The sequence below is a fragment of the Primulina tabacum genome, chromosome 17 (assembly GCF_025594145.1).
Source record: "Primulina tabacum isolate GXHZ01 chromosome 17, ASM2559414v2, whole genome shotgun sequence".
Lineage (NCBI taxonomy): Eukaryota > Viridiplantae > Streptophyta > Magnoliopsida > Lamiales > Gesneriaceae > Primulina > Primulina tabacum.
Window position 1 is genome coordinate 24,264,571 of NC_134566.1, and position 17,260 is coordinate 24,281,830.

Consider the following 17,260-nt stretch of genomic DNA (forward strand, 5'->3'; position numbering starts at 1 on the left):
TGTCCGTACATAAATCATGTTTAAGAATTTTCATTCAATTTATTTATTTATTTTTTCATTTTTGATTGTTGTTCTTGATGCATATCAACTTAAGAGATTCAAGCAACGATCAAATTAAAGATTTATTTTTTTATTTTTAGAATTTAGATTTTTTTTTTTATTTTTTACACAGTTTGGTGCACTTGTACAAGGCACATCCGCATTCAAAAAATTTGAAGCAAACAAGTGTTTGGAATTGTTTGTCACTCGGCACTTGTACACACACATATATGTATTTTTATATTTCTAAGTTGGAGAAGTTTGACGCATCGATATTTGTTTCATAAACTTTACTTTTTCCCCGAAAAAGAAATCGTTTTCAGAACTCAAAAACTAAATAATATATCACAAAAACTCTTGTTAGACGATTTCGTGGATCAATTTTTTGAGATTGATTTTCTATTTGGGTTATGCCATAAAAAAATATTAATTTTATTTCAAAATTATTATTTTTTATTGTAAATATGTGCAAGAGTGACCCGTCTAACGAATAAATACTCATGAGACTGTCTCACAAGGAGTCAACTCATAATATATATAATCTCTCACAAAAGTTAGAATCTACGAGAAATAGATCATTTATGTTCTTAGTGTATTCAACTGGAAATTGTCTTCATTCTGGTACAAACTATATATAGGATGACATAAGAATCAATAAATTAAATTTATTGCAGTTGACATTTTAGTTACCCTTATGCAGTTGGCATCACGCTCTTGATTTTAAACCTTCAAACTTCAATAGACACGGTTTCTGTCAACATTGTATGGGTGAACGGGAGACTGACAAGTCATCCGGATAAATTCGAAACATTACCATTTTGTGAAATCTCATGTTCCACAGGTTGGTAAGGTACATAAATAAGAAACACTCCAAGTGTATATAAAAACAACAGCACGTGATATTGAAGCCACCGGACATGGCCAGAGTGAAGGCACCCTGTGGAGGCCTTGTGCCCGGGCCAGAGGAGAGGTTACTCCATTCTCATATTACTGGACATATTCGGAATACCTTTTTTGAAAAGACCGGGAACGTATTTTTAAATACTTTTTATAATTTTTCCTTGTCTCTACCCTTGACATTTTAGCCGTCAAATTAAATATAAAAACTTTATTTAAATAAACTCTATTCACGTTCTCAGTGAATGTACTTTCGTTCAGATTTTTATTTAATAACATAATGCACGTCATGCTAAATATTAGAGTAAATCCAAAAACTTCACTGAAGTACAAGAAGGATGACTATATCTCTAGAAGACTCGTTACACACACACACACACTTTTGTTCATCGTGATTTTGAAGGAGGAATGAAAAAACGTCGAAATATACATGAATATGACAGTGTCCTACATCTCAAATAGGCTGATTCTATACTTTTGTGTTAGAAGAGACGGAGTTATAGTTGTGTTCATAGTATGACTAGCCAATCAGAATCGTGTTGATCTAGAGATCAAACTGTTTCAGGATACTAACACAAATGATCAAGCGTGTGGACATACACAATCTGTAAAACATAAATTTCAGAAGTAAGAACCCATTATAAATAACCTAGCAAGCAAACCTCTTTAAAATACATAATGTTACCTTTTACAGCAGTCGTTCATCAACATCACAGGGAGATTAGACTCGCCAAACAATATTACTCTGTAACACACATGTAAAATTATCATCCGGAGGAAGAAGGGAAAAAAAATCCTCCCCTATAACCTATCTAAAATATCTATTTAATGACTCCAATGGACAAACAAAACCGTTGTTGTGAAGCAGGATGCTCCAGTAATCAACTGGCTAAGTCGAGCTTGCTCAACCCCAATTCATGTGCGATGAGTCGAAGCAATGCTTGTACAAGCTCTCTAACCCTAGATTCACTGCCCAAAGATATGGCAAGAGGAAGTCAGAAACTATAGGCACATGTAGCAGAGACATTACCTGGAGATAAAAGAGGAAAGAAATTACTGTATCTGGGCAGCAGAATGTTTTGGTACTATGGGAATCAACAAAAAATAATACTCATACTCATCATCTATCTAAGCTCTCAGATTAATTTGTTTATCACATTTTCATGTTTTTTTAGATGCAGACAATTTGTTCCATCTAGGAAAAATGCAAAGATATCTACACAGAGATACATATTGGATTACTTTGAGCTCATTGTCATTAGTTTTCTAGGTTATTTAGTGAATTTCATAACAAGCAGATGCGATTCACCCTGTTGACCACTGCGTTGTGGACACAAACTTGTTGCTACCATTTACAACATAGGAGTTCAAAGGTGTGGAATGTTGGAAAAAGCACGATACAGTAATCAATGCCAAAATAAATGTTATCCGTTCATTTGAAGAACTTCCCACTCATTGAATTTGCTTCCCCAAGTACCCTTCAATAGAAAAAATAGCATTTTCCAAGAAAAAAACTAATTCACCAATCCACAGGCCTTTACCTCCATTAACCAACTAAGAAAAGGTCATCTTCCACTTAGAAACATCAGGCCTAGGCCACCTCAAAAATTAAACCAGCAAATTCAATACTCATCTAAGTTCTATGTTCATTCCTCACAAAAATTACATGACCTCCTCCGAACTACATTCATTATCTCATGAATTTATTCATTTACCATTCTTTCTCATTTCATTCAAATCCATCTAAACATTTCGTCAACTACACTTGGCAGGTAAATTCCCAACCATTACATCTAATGACACTCATCTTAAAACAGTTGTAAAGAACATGCAGTCAACGAAGCAATTGATCAAATAAACTTCATACAACTGAGCAAATTTTTTTTATTATTTATGTATCATCACAAAAACCATCCCTTATCCTACGTAGTTTTAAGTCGAAGTGATCATATATCTAACTTACATCATGTATATACCTGTTAGATAGCTCCCTTTCAATCATGCCCTATCTAGTATATGTTTTCATCTCGCTTCTCAATGTAAATGTTGCCCTAATGCAGAAAGTGAAATTATATTTTTTTACGGTCCTATTCCTCACAGCATTTGGTCCTTATTTGCTTCTGTTTTTGGGATAACACAACTAATATACATGTTTTCGAGTGCTCGGAAAAGAGGGATAAAATGAGCAAATTCTACCCATTGGCATGGATTCTTTGGAATTACAAGGTATTTTGGTTTTTCAGGTTTCTTTACTGGTGTGTTAAAATTCGCATAGTCCATTGGCCAAAGCCACATATCCATAGCTTTAAATTGAATGTTGATGGTAGTGCTAAAGGAAATCTAGGTGACCTTGCATTTGAAGGAGTGATTTGTGACTCATCCGGAAAACTCCTGTGGCCCCTTCAGGAAATTTAACGAAGAGGGTGCAGTGCTCATCTTAAAGCAAAGCTCACAACCTTGTGGCAGGCAATCCTCTTTCGTCGAGACTTTATTTTCCACCCTTTGACTTGAAACCATCTCACAAGTTGCTAACGACATCATCAAGTCTATTGATACCCCATGGGCCCAGGGGCCCGTATTACATTTGGAGGCCCACACCACATTTGGGGAGGAACCCCATCAGGGCCCAGGTATTCTCCTATAAATACCAGGTTTAATAGTACGGTTAACTAATTCACTATATTATTTTTCAGCAGCACCCCTAGCTGCTCTTCATTCATATCCTCAGTCTCTGACTTGAGCGTCGGAGGGGCTACGCCAAGACACCATCCTGGCCCCCTTCTAACGATTTTATTCGTGATTTCAGTCTCAGGACAATTCCAAAACCTGCGTCTGGACTAGTGACACTTGCTGGAATCGGATCCTAAATTTTTCGTGAGTATCACTTGGCGGCGTCTGTGGGAAAATTTGAGTTGAGACGTAGAAATGGTAGGGAGGGGAGAGAGCAAAAAAGTTAACTCAGTATCATCGCGTCCTCAGATGGGACCCGAACAGTCTCATGCTGAGGCGAGGCAGGAACAACCCTGTTAGGAGACAATAACTGAACAACCTCGTCAAGAGACCAGGGCCGAGCAGCCCCGTCCCAATGAGAATGTGGGGAACTTGACCCTGGAGCAGTTGGGCCAATTTATCACTCGGACAGTGGATGAGGCTATGAAGAGGAACCAAGAATCTATGTTCGTTGAAGAGCAGGCCACTCGCCAGGAGCGAGAGGAAAATGTTGAGGGCCAGCAGAGCAGGATTGAATAGACACAACCCCTCCCAAGCGAAGGGAATGCGGAGATTGGATACATGTGGAAGGAAATACGGATGTTGAGGCAGCAGGTGGGAAGCAGAGCACCGGCCCCAAGAGAGGAAGTCCTTTTTCGCTTGGTATTCTGGAGGAAGGACTTCCCGCGAGTTTCCGACAACCAAATGTTGGAGAATACGATGGCCATGCCGACCCAGAAAAACATTTGGGGAGATTTGAGAACGCGGCTCTGTTGCATCAGTAAACAGATGGAGTGAAGTGCAGGGTGTTTTTGGGCACGTTGGTGAGGTCAGCCCAGCAGTGGTTTAACACCTTGCAGCCCAACTCCATACGTTCTTTTGAGGACTTCTCAGCTGCCTTCTTGCACCGATTCGCTAGCAGCAAAAAGCACCAGAAAAATTATTTGAGCCTGTTCGTGATGAAACATCAGGAGTCTGAGACTTTGTGAGAATTTGTCCAGCGTTTTAACAATGCAGCGCTGGAGATACCAGTGGCTACCTCAGACATCATGATAAGTGCTTTCACCCAAGGCCTGAGAGAGGGGGAGTTTTTTAAATCATTGGTCAAGAAACCTCCGTCGAGCTATGATGAATTGCTGGCTCGGGCGGAGAAGTATGTAAATCTAGAGGATGCCCAATGGTATAGAAGGATGGAGCAGTGGCCCGAGGGAAGTAGGATGGAGGGAGGAGAGAGAGGAGGTAGGAAGAGAGGTTCAGGGGAGAAGGAGGAGGACATAAATAGAAGTAGAGGACAATTCTCATCACATGTCCCTCTGAACAGGAATCGCGATAAGGTAATGGAGGTGAGGGAGCCAGAGGGGAGGTGGGAGAAGTCGCAGAGAGCGGAGGGCGGTGTTAGGATGCCTCCTGTGGACAGACGCGAGGGATCCTCATTCGGGGACCGACCGAAACCTCGCCCGTCTCCTAGGCAAGGTCGAGGTCCTCCTTGGATCAACCAGAGGGTCGGAGAGCCGAGAAGAGAAGGGAGAGGTCAGGATGTTCCTCGAGAACCTGTCGAGCCGAGGAGAAGAGCAGACGAAGATAACCATCCCACGAGAGGAATGATTCACATGATCTCGGGGGGTGCTACTGATAGAGAGTCTGGGCGAGCTCGGAAAGCACACGGGAGGAGGATGGAAAATTTTGAGATATCCAGGGGTGCAGACTTACCCCAAGATCATGTCATCAGCTTCGGGCCGGAAGACCTTCGAGGTATCGTGGCTCCTCATAACGATGCCTTTGTGGTGACGGCCACCATTTCCAACTACGACGTGGTAAGGATCTTCATTGATAATGGGAGCTCTGTAAATATATTGTTTAAGAGCACTTTGGGTCATATGAAGGTGGAAGGATTCGAGTTTGATCCAGTCTCCACTCCTCTGTATGGGTTCGCGGGACATGCCATTCCGCCGCTGGGTCAGATTACTCTTCCCCTATCTTTGGGATGTGACCCTCGGTGGGTAACAAAGATGATAACATTTACCGTGGTGGATATCCCCTCATCATCTAATGGAATCCTGGGACAGCCGGCCTTATAGGAATTCAGAGCTGTAGCTTCCATGTATCATCAGAAGTTGAAGTTTCCTGTGGGGAAGGAGGTGGGAGTCTTGTATGGAGACCAGAAAGTTGCGCGACGATGTTATGAAGGAATAGTGAAATAAGAGGGGAAGAGGGCGCGTGTGGAGGTCAATATGATTAGAAGGGGGCGAAGTGGGTTTCCCGTGGTAATGAGGGAGGTTCAGGAGGTGATGGATGAAAAGCCGGAGATCGTGACATTGGGGCCCGATAAGAAGACGCTCAGAATAGCCCTGACCTTGACCCAAAGATCAGGGAAGAACTCATTACTTGTTTACAGGTTAATCTCAGCGGGTTCGCTTGGTCAGCCCAAGAGCTCACAGGGACGAGCCTAGATGTAGCAGAACACCGATTGAACATCTTACCGAATTCTCGTCTCGTGAAACAAAAGAAAAGACCCTTCGGGCCCGAGAAAGATAGAGTTATAAAGAAGGAGATGGGAGAGTTGCTCAAAGTTGGGCACATTCGAGAGGTACAATTTCCTACTTGAATCTCGAATGTCGTCCTTATTCCGAAGAGTTCAGGGAAATGGAGGGTGTGTGTGGACTTCAGATACCTCAATAAGGCGTGCCCTAAAGATTGTTATCATCTGCCCCGGATAGATCAGTTGGTGGACTCCACAGCGGGACACCAATATCTGTGTATGTTGGATGCTTATCAGGGATATCACCAAATCCCCTTAGCTGTGGAGGACCAAAATAAAGTGAGCTTCATCACCTCTGAAGGAACTTTCTGCTACGTGGTCATGTCCTTCGGACTCAAAAATGCCGGAACCACGTATCAAAGATTGATGGATAGGGTATTTTCTGAGCAGATGGGATGGAATGTCGAAGTGTATGTGGACGACATCATGGTGAAATCAAAAGACTCAGCCCAGGTCATACCTGATTTGGTGGAAACCTTTGCCACCCTCAGATCCTACGGGCTGAAGCTGAACCTCATAAATGTATCTTCGGGGTGAGGAGTGGAAAGTTTTTGGGTATATGGTGACAGAGAGGGGGATTGAGACAAACCCCGAGAAAGTTCAAGCTATCCAAGATATGGTCTCTCCCCAGGGACCCAAAGATGTTCAGCAGTTGACAGGGAGGATTGCTGCGCTGGCACGTTTTATCTCGAGGTCCGCCCATAGGAGCTTACCATTCTTCCGGACCTTGCGTAAGGCGAAAAAATTTGAATGGGGTCTGGATTGCGAGAAAGCTTTCAAAGAATTGAAGGAGTACCTTGCTGAGCTTCCTGTCATGGCCAAACCGGCAGCAGGTGAGCCTTTGTGGGTATATTTATCTGCCATTGAAGGGGCTGTGAGTTCGGTTCTTGTCAAGACAGAGGGATCAATTCAGCAGCCGATTTACTATGTTTCGCATGCACTCAAAGGGACAGAGATTAGATACTCAAGGTTGGAAAAATTGGCTTTGGCTTTGGTGATGACAGCGAGGCGCTTGAGTCCCTACTTCCTATCTCATCCATTTGTGGTGCTCGCCAACAGTCCATTGGGCAGAATCCTAACTCATTCAGATATGTCTGGCCGTTTGATTAAGTGGACTATTGAGCTAGGAGAGTATGACATCCAATATGAGCCGAGAACAACTATTAAAGCACAAGCATTAGCCGATTTTCTGGCTGAGACCGTGAATCATGAAAATGAAGACCCTTGGAAAGTGTATGTTGATGGTTCATCTTCTAAGGATGGAAGTGGGGTGGGGGTAGTATTGATTTCGCCAGCTGGGGAGGAGGTGATGTTAGCGGTTAGGTTGTATTTTCGAGCATCCAACAATGAGGCAGAATATGAGGCTTTGTTGGCAGGACTTCAAGCAGCCAGAAATGTGGGAGCTACCCGAGTACATGTTTTTTCTGATTCACAGTTGGTAGCGCAGCAGATGAAGGAATTGTATGAGGTGAAAGATGAAAAGCTTATTGAGTATGCTCAAGAGGTGAACATAGTTAGAGAAAAATTTACCGAGGTCACGTTTGAACAGATTCCCAAAAAAGAAAATGAGAAGGCATACAATCTAGCCAAAATGGCTGGGACAATGGGAAGTTGGAAGACTAGAGATGTGGTCTTTCAAGTCAAACTCACACCTCACACGAGTTCACCTGCAGTGAGCAAGAAGAAGATGATTGGAGAACCGCTATAACTGATTACTTTAAGGAGGGAAAACTTCATGTTGACCCTAGGGAAGCTCGTAAATTGAGAAGAAAATGTTCGCGTTATATGGTGATCGGGGAGGTATTGTATCGAAAATCCTTCGCCGGACCAGTTCTTCGATGCTTGAGTTATCAGGAGGCTGATTATGTGCTTTGGGAAATTCATGAAGGGTGTTGTGAAAATCACCTGGGGCGTACGCTTTGACAAAGAAGGTGTCGCTCGCCGGTTATTGTTGGCCCTCAGTGCTGCATTGCTGCGACTTTGATTGTTGCGCTCCCAATAGCAGGTTGTCCACAAGTAGTATAATTCGGTGAGTCCGAATATCGTATTCACAGGGAAGCTAAGGTAATTACAAGTCCACTACAATATCTTTTTGTTTTTGTTTTTGTTTTTTTCTTTTAATGGTTTGAATATTTAATTGGTAATTTTGAATTGTTCAAATTTTAATTTAAATAGTTGAGATTAAAGGATCCACTCTTGGTATTTTAATAAAGTTAACATTAATGAACATTATTGAAATCCACTTAATAAAATGGTTCCAATATATATTAAATAATCATATTTATATTATGTTATATATTATTATCTTATAAGTATATAATATATATCAAAACTTGTAAATGTTGTCAAGTATTTATTGTGCTATATATATATTTGTAAACACTAAATCAAGGTTCTCACTTTAAATGGTTGGTAAAACCAAACAAACATTTAAATGGTACTAAGAAACTAATATTATGATATTAATATATAATAAATCAAGGCATCCACTTTAAATGGTTGGTAAAACCAAACAAACATTTAAATGATACCAAGAAATTAATATTATGATATATTCATATATAATAAATCAAGGCATCCACTTTAAATGGTTGGTAATACCAAACTAACATTTAAATGGTTCCAAAAATTTAGTGTAACATATAGCAACAATAAATCAAAAATCCCACTTATAAGTAGGGTATAATAATACTTAAAGAAATAAATATAACATAAACAATAAATAATGATTAAATAATATAAAACATATATTCTTACCTTTTAATAACCTTGTTATTATGCCAAGAGTTTCACCTTTTCATCTCAACTTTGGGAAGTTAGCTACTCATTATTCAAAGTGTAAAACTTTGAATATGAATTTAACATGCTAATTATATTTAAATGAAGAAATAAAGGGAAAAAAGAGAGAAATATTATGAACTCAAAGGTTTGTTCATAAAATGAGGGATATCTCAATACATTACAATGCACCCCTATTTATAGCCAAATTTGGGGAGACAACCACAAATAAAATATTATTTTTTACACAAAAGTCTTCATTGGTGTTTCAAGAAATTATATTTTAATACACATCACTTTTGAAAATCTTCACATCCGAATTTTATTCTCCACATAAAACAAAACATGTAGATATCTGAGTTGTTTGAATTTTGGTATTTTTTTAACTATTTGACCAAGTAATTTGAAAGATATGGTCAAAATGCTAGAGAATGGTAAAACTGCAACTTCTTTGGTAACTTTAATTGTTGCTTAATTTGATCCTACTTGTGAGAAGATTTTTATCTCATGCTTGCCACCAATATTGTAGATATTAACATCAACTTTCTACAGGTCCAAAATTCATCTTAATCTCATTTGCAACGCAAGGTTAGTCTTGTTTTATCAAACCTGTAAAAAATAGTAAAAACTTATAATTACACAACAACTTATATTTTATACAATTTATTATAAAACATATAATATTTAAACATTTAATAAAACAAAAACTATAAATTTATATTATAAAACATTTAATTAATATACAATTTTTATGTTTATCACACCCTCCAACCAGCTTATTGCTAGTCCCTGGCAATTTAAGCGTTAATAGCAACACAAAACATATTGATTAATTTAAATAGAAATGTAATCGGATCTATCCAAGTGTTTAAATTAAATTTGAAAAATGTCAAAGTTATATCAAGATCATTATAATTATAATTTATGAAATAATCAGAACTGATCAATTCAAAGCTTATTTTCAGATAGTTAAATGTACATGGCCTTCATAAATTCCTAGTAAGAGTTTCAACTCCAATCCTCACAGGTTAATAAATGTTTCAATTTATGGGAACGATTTCTCTCATGGAGTTGGAAAACAGATAAATGCTCAGGAAATGGTTTACAGAATGCAGACAGACAAACGAGCCAAACTAATCAAAAGATAGGAAATCAATTGATTCAAAATCTAGTTGTTCTTATTATATATTTTTTTCCTGATGTATTTTTTTGAATTCATGGAATCAGACTAAATTTATGCTTCTTGACCACATATTTATTTAATTTGTACAATAAATTTCTCTCTTTTTTTTCTTTTTTTTTAAATTTTTATGAGAGATAAATGGGTCGTAACATATAACTTAAAAATTACATAGATATTCAACATATTTCTTTTTTTTTTTGAGGAAATAACAATTTTTTTTCAAAATAAGAACTCAAGATCTAAACAATAGATAGCCTATCTGATGATCAATAAAGGCTCGCAAGCTGTTTTCTCAATCCTCTCCACTCACTTACAAAATATGTGTGAGTTTAAAAATTTTAGGCAATTTTATTAGGTATATCTTGGGCCATATACTTTAATAACTGATTTTATCACAATGGTTAATCATTCAAAAAGATTTCATAAATCATATTTTTATAGTGATCAGAATATTAAAATTGACTTTTTTTTCAAATAAAAATTTAAACATCCTTAGATAGATTAATATATTTTCTAATTTAAACCTTTCAAACATGTAATGTAATGATATTTTTACAAAAATTACTAAGATACAAACAATAAACATAATTTTATTTTAAAATAATATTTTTAATTTTTTTAAAAGTTTTTTTTTTAAATTTGTTCTCCTCCCAATCAGAATATGACATTGTCCCTAATGTCAAAATAATTATTAATAAAGAGTACATAATGAAAGAGATATCACCTGAAATTTTATTGAAGATAACAAACTGAAACAAACGCAAACCAATCCACGACTTTTAAATCAATGATCCGGCTTTCTTTTCTTACTGCTTGATTGCAACCAATTGATCTTTTTTATCATCGGATCAGGCTTATAAACAAAAGCTTCTAAATCATCAATTAATTGGTCAGCAGTCGAAGTAGAGATGAGCATCCTTCGTGAACTTTCTGAAATGAAATTCTGTTCCACATCTTTATCAAGAAATGTCAACAAACTGTCATAATAATTATTAATATTCAACAAGCCCACAGATTTATTATTGATATTAAGTTGTGCCCAAGAAACAGTGGGAAAAATTTCTTTTATTGTACCAAAACCACTTGGTAGTGCGATAAAAGAATCAGAATTTTCAATCATTTTGGTGATTCTTTCATACATAGAAAAAACTTTTAATTCCTCCCCAATCGTAACACATATAATATTTCCTTCAGCTAAAGCTGTAGGAATAATACCCAAAACCTGACTACCTCCAAGAAAATGAAGACATGGGTGCTAAGGAAAATTAAACAGATAGGAGAGAAAACTGACCCGAAAATAACGCGGGAGAAGGCTCGTGGAATAAGACCAATAGGACGAGCCGGAGGTGGGCAAGAGGCGATGGAAGAACCTGGGCTCGCGCGGACGAAAGTGCAGGGGTAGGGCGATCTCGCTCGGGCGAGCATGCAGGTAGATGGGCAGGGCGCTTGTCAGGGGCGAGCGTGCGGCTAGGCGCTGGGCGAGCGTGCAGCAGGGCGAGGGGTGAGCGTGAGGGCATCTGGGCGTGCACGGCAGTGCGGCTCGGCGAGGGGCGAGCGGGCAGGCGACTAGCGTGAGGGCGTCGGGGCAAGCACTCGACAGGGCGAGCGTGAGGCCGGGAGCTGGGTGAACGTGCCATTGCGGCTCGATGAGGGGCGAGCGGGCAAGCGGCGAGCGTGAGGGCATCGGGGCGAGCACTCGGCAGGGCGAGCGTGTGGCCGGGAGCTAGGCGAACGTGCAGCAAGGCGAGGGGCGAGCGTGAGGGCGTCCAGGCGTGCACGACAGTGCGGCTCGGCAAGGGGCGAGCGTGCGGTAGTGGCGAGCAGCGAGCGTGCAGGCGGCGAGCGGGCGGCGGGGGGCTGGGACGTGCGCATGAGGTAGGGCGCAGGCGGCGCTTGGCGAGGCGGTGGCTGGTTGTGGGTGGGATGATGTGTAAACGAAAGAGAATTGTGGAATATATCGTAGAGGTAATTCGGAGGAGTAAGTGAGAATGAAATGAGGAGATGACTTCTATTTATAGGGGAGCTCAGACCAAATCTTACCATTCAGGAGGAGATTGCAATTTGATTCTGCGATGTGATTTGTTTCCAAATTTTGGGAGATTGACGAATGGCAGAAAGAAAGTGCACGCCCTCACCCAAATTTTTCTAAAACAATATGCCCTCGTAATCGATAAATCGAAAACAACCCAATTAATCGAACTTTGAACCTACGATTCAGCTCGACTATGGAGGAGGAGACTGGTGATACCCCATGGGCCCAAGGGCCCGTATTACATTTGGAGGCCCAAACCACATTTGGGTGGGAAGCCCATCAGGGCCCAGGTATTCTCCTATAAATACCAGGTTTGAGCGTACGGTTAACTCATTCACTATATTATTTTTCAACAACATCCCTAACTGCTCTTCATTCATATCCTCAGTCTCTGACTTGAGCGTCGGAGGGGCTAGACAAGGACACCCTCCTGGCCCCCTTCTAACGGTCTTATTCGTGATATCAGGCTCAGGACAATTCCAAAACCTGCGTCTGGACTAGTGAAACTTGCTGAAATCGGACCCTAAATTTTCCGTGAGTATCATCTATAAAGACAAACCGGGAGTTGAATAGAATCATTACTTCTATCAGATCATTTATTGATTCTCGTCCTTGTTTATCACGGATATTTATCGAGAAGGAAATCAAGCTGCAAATGAACTTTGCACGGGAATATTTTGAGTTGTATGAAATTAGATAGGACACAGTTATCATACTTAAGAGCTTGCTATGGATTCGGGTTCTTGTATCTTCGCAGAGATTTAGTGAGCTTGCTAAGATTCAATTAGGATACATAAGATATTCACCTCACATTGCTCTCAAAGGACAACCAACACCACCCAAATAACAATCAAAACACCAACCTATAATGATCTGCACTTAATACACATAACAGAAACAGAAACAGAAACAAAAACAAATAACTACGATGGAAATCTATTTATCATAAAAAAATATTTGGTCGGTGCTTCAGCATTCATGCATATTGCATAACAAAATGAATAATAAGGCAGGCTTCATCCCGTAAAAACATTACATGTGACGTACCATACTTTTGTACTACTTTAAAATTTGCGGAAAAATAAAAATTTTCTTAGATATGAAATAAACCTTCCAACTTCGATTAAAATAAATTGATATTTGCAATAAAAAGATCACAAATAAAGTTTGCTGAAAATACTTGTTCAAACAACATGAAGAAATCTCGTAAAAGTCAGAGTATTAAAATCGTCATGCATAAAATCTTAAAAACATGGGCGGTCCTCGGATTTAGCCTCTTGCGCAGTCCAAGCCGGCTCATTGGTCCCCACCTCTCGTCTCCTCAAAGTCATCCTCACCTGCATCGATCAAGTCTAGTGAGTCTAAAGACTCAACATGTATAAAATTGAAGATAACAAATAATACATAATAAAACCACTACATCTTTAAAGTAGATCGTACATACTTGAAACATGAACGTAATAACATAAACATAGACGTGCCATCATCATAAAACTTTTCATAAAGATACTTACATCATACATACTTGAACATGCATAAACTTCATCATTTTGCGTAGAGATATGTTTCAAAGCAAGTGACCCATACATAATTGCGCCTGATCAGACTAAACCACAGTACTGGGCTGGCAGGGAAGACCCACTACCACATACATGAGATCCCCGGTCATGCTTTACCGGGTGGATTGGTCCCTGGTTATGCTTTACCGCTTTCCAATCCTGATCTAAACCTGGTTATGCTTTACCGGGGTGGAGAGGTCACCAGCCACGTTCACCGGCTTCCAAACCCGTTCATAATTGGTCACAAGATATTTAGCATGCGTCAAAAATAAAATATTTTCTTTTGCACATCGAACATACTTACATAGCGTTGATGGATTCATTGGATCTCGCTTAGGGCCACTGCTGCACATACTAACATGAGTTCAAACACTTATCATTCATAACTTAGACGTATTAGTCATGCTTATACCCAAAAGAGACAAATTTCCTTATGACGTTCTAAATCTCTCGGGACTCGACCTCGTTTAATCATTGTACTAAACCATGACATCGAACCCCAAAACAATCCATATATGAAGTGTGAACCTTTCCCCAAACATGGAAGACACGGACCCCGTGTACACATCTGGGTCTGGGTCCGTGTAGACTCGGCAAACTCAACCTACGGAATTAACAAAGGCACGGACCCCATGTCAGGGTCCGGCTCCGGGTCCGTGTAGACTCTGGAATTTCACACCACGAAAGAACAAGGGCACGGACCCCGTGTCAGGGTCCGGCTCCGGGTTCATGTAGACTCTGAAGATGGTAAACAAACGGAAATCACTACACTTGTGGCTTAATCCTCCTAACTCAATCATACGGACCGTGAACCAATACCTCGAGACCCATCCTAGGATGCTATGACAATGATTCAAATTCCCATGACACCTAAAAACAACGATACAAATCATACAATTCAACTCGAACCGTGAACATGATATTTTGACACCAAAATGCTTCCTACGACTTCTAATGCAAACAAGTGTCTATCGACACGAAATGGGGCACCAAAGATCATCCCAACATCATACTCACAATACTTAAACACAGCAGCGATCACCCAACGGTTCCCAACGAAGCTTGCAACAAATAACTTCAAGAAGACATTTTCAGAAAAGTGCAGTTTGAGCAGTCCCACAAAAACATTCATAACTCACTCGTTTCTTGTCCAAAAATTTCAATTTACAGTCAAATCGAATATATCAAAAAGTAATACGTTTTATATATTGAAAGGTTTTCAAAACAGTCGGCCAAATTTTTGCAGAAATCAAATGACAGCAAAATTTGGGTTTCCAGATCTAAAATCATTTCAAAATCGATCTAACCAACTTTCGCTCAAACTTTGCACAACACACATGAATTTTTACACATAATAAACATAATAACATGTGCAATAACAAGATCGATGCATAATCGAAAGAATATACATGCCTTTTGATATTTAAAGTTACCGAAACGACGATACCGAAGCGGAAAAGATGCGAGGGTTGATCCGGGACGAACGTGGCACAATTTTATTGAAGAAAAGTGGACGAGAATTGCTGGAAAATTTTAAGAAAAAGGGAACGGCTGCTGGTACACTAGAACCCTACCCTAAGCTTTTCTCTTCAACAAGATGAAATGAAATGGAAGGAAATGTGTGTGTGTGTTTAACGAGAGTGGTGTGGGTAAAAGTGTGTGTGTTCGTGCATTTTGTGTGTTAACGTGTGTGTGTTTAATTAGGGGCAAATTGCTTAATTAAGAATTAAAATGTTAATTAAAAATTTAATCTCCACTATTTTTACAAAATCCCCTAATTAACAAAATAGATTACACAATTCCTAAACTTTAAAAGTTTTAAAAAAAATCTTAAAATCACCTAGTAAATAAATTAGGCTTTTAAAATGCTAAAAACTAAATAAATCATTTAAAATGCTCCAATCCTAACTTAAAATAAAATACAACATTTTAAAATCGTCAAAAATCGTCACCGGTCTCTTTTCCTCGATCCTGCATCGAATAATCGCCTGAAACATGAAACTCGAGAAAACATTTTAACGTGCATCACATAAACATAAATAATTTAAAATAATATAAATAATTAAATCATGCATCGCTAAAAATTATTTTAAAATTAATTAAATAATTTAACAAATAAATAAATGCATGGATTTTATGTGTGCTGATTTTTGGGCTCTACAATTTATCCCCCACTTAAATAAATTTCATCCTCGAAATTAAGTCTTACCACACAACTCCGGGTAGCGTTTTCTCATATCTGCTTCGGTCTCTCAAGTGGCCTCTTCCATTGCTTGATTCAGCCACCGGACTTTGACCCACTTGGTCACTTTGTTCCGAAGTCTCCGCTCCTGTCTGTCTAAGATTTGGTCTGGTCTTTGCTCATACGACAGATCTGGAGCCAACTGCAATGGCTCAAAGCTCAAAACATGCGAGGGATTTGCTAGGTATTTTCTCAACATCGAAACGTGGAACACATTTTGTACACCGGCCAGATCCGACGAAAGGGCTACACGATAAGCTAGTGTCTCAACTCTGTCGAGAATCTGGAACGGTCCAATAAACCTCGGACGAAGCTTGCCTCTCTTCCCAAACCTCATAACACCTTTCATGGGTGCTATCTTCACAAAAATGTGATCTCCTACGGCAAACTCAAGATCCCTCCTTCTCTTTTCGGCATAACTCTTCTGGAGACTTTGGGCGGTCTTCATCCTGTCTCGGATCTTGACCACCACATCTGCAGTCCGCTGAACAATCTCTGGACCAAGTTCTGATCTCTCACCATCTTCAGCCCAATGAATCGGCGACCTGCACTTCCTACCATACAATGCCTCGTAGGGAGCCATACCTATAGATGATTGGAAAATGTTGTTGTAGGTAAACTCCACTAGAGGTAGCTTCGATTCCCAATTCCCTTGGAAATCGATACCTCTCAACAAATCCTCCAAAAGCTGAATCACTCGCTCAGACTGACCATCTGTTTGCGGGTGAAATGTTGTACTGAATAGAAATTTCATCTCATGTAAACTCTTCCAAAAGGACGATGTGGACCTCAGGTCCCTATCGGACACGATAGAAACTGGGATTCCGTGCAATCGGACTATCTTCCTGATATAGAGCTCTGCATACTGAGTCATGGAGAAATTCGTCTTTACCGGTAAGAAGTGCGCTGACTTAGAAAGTCGATCCACTATAACCCAAATGGCATTGGATCCTCTGACTGACCTCGGAAAACCGACAACGAAGTCCATGGTGATATTCTCATTTCCACTCGGGGATAGGGAGTGGCTGCTGGCCTCTGATGCTCTGCTTTCACTTGCTGAAAAGTGAGGCATTTAGACACAAATCGGCGGATGTCTCGCTTCATAAATGGCCACCAATACGAAATCTGCAAATCCTTGTACATCTTAGTACCTCCTGGGTGGATGGAATACGAAGATGCATGTGCCTCTGTCAAAATATCCTCTCTGATCGAATCAACACTAGGCACCCATATCCTTCCTCTGTATCTCACAATGCCATCAGACACTGTGTAGAATACACTG

General features: G+C 39.7%; 1 long non-coding RNA gene across 1 annotated transcript in view; it reads right to left on the reverse strand.

The window, feature by feature from the left end:
• Window positions 1-1,591: 1,591 nt before the first annotated feature.
• Window positions 1,592-17,260, reverse strand: part of LOC142531949 (uncharacterized) — a 44,477-nt gene continuing 28,808 nt past the window's right edge. Inside the window, exon 3 of the long non-coding RNA XR_012816421.1 lies at window positions 1,592-1,905. This is a non-coding gene — a long non-coding RNA (uncharacterized LOC142531949). The remainder of the gene's footprint in view (window positions 1,906-17,260) is intronic.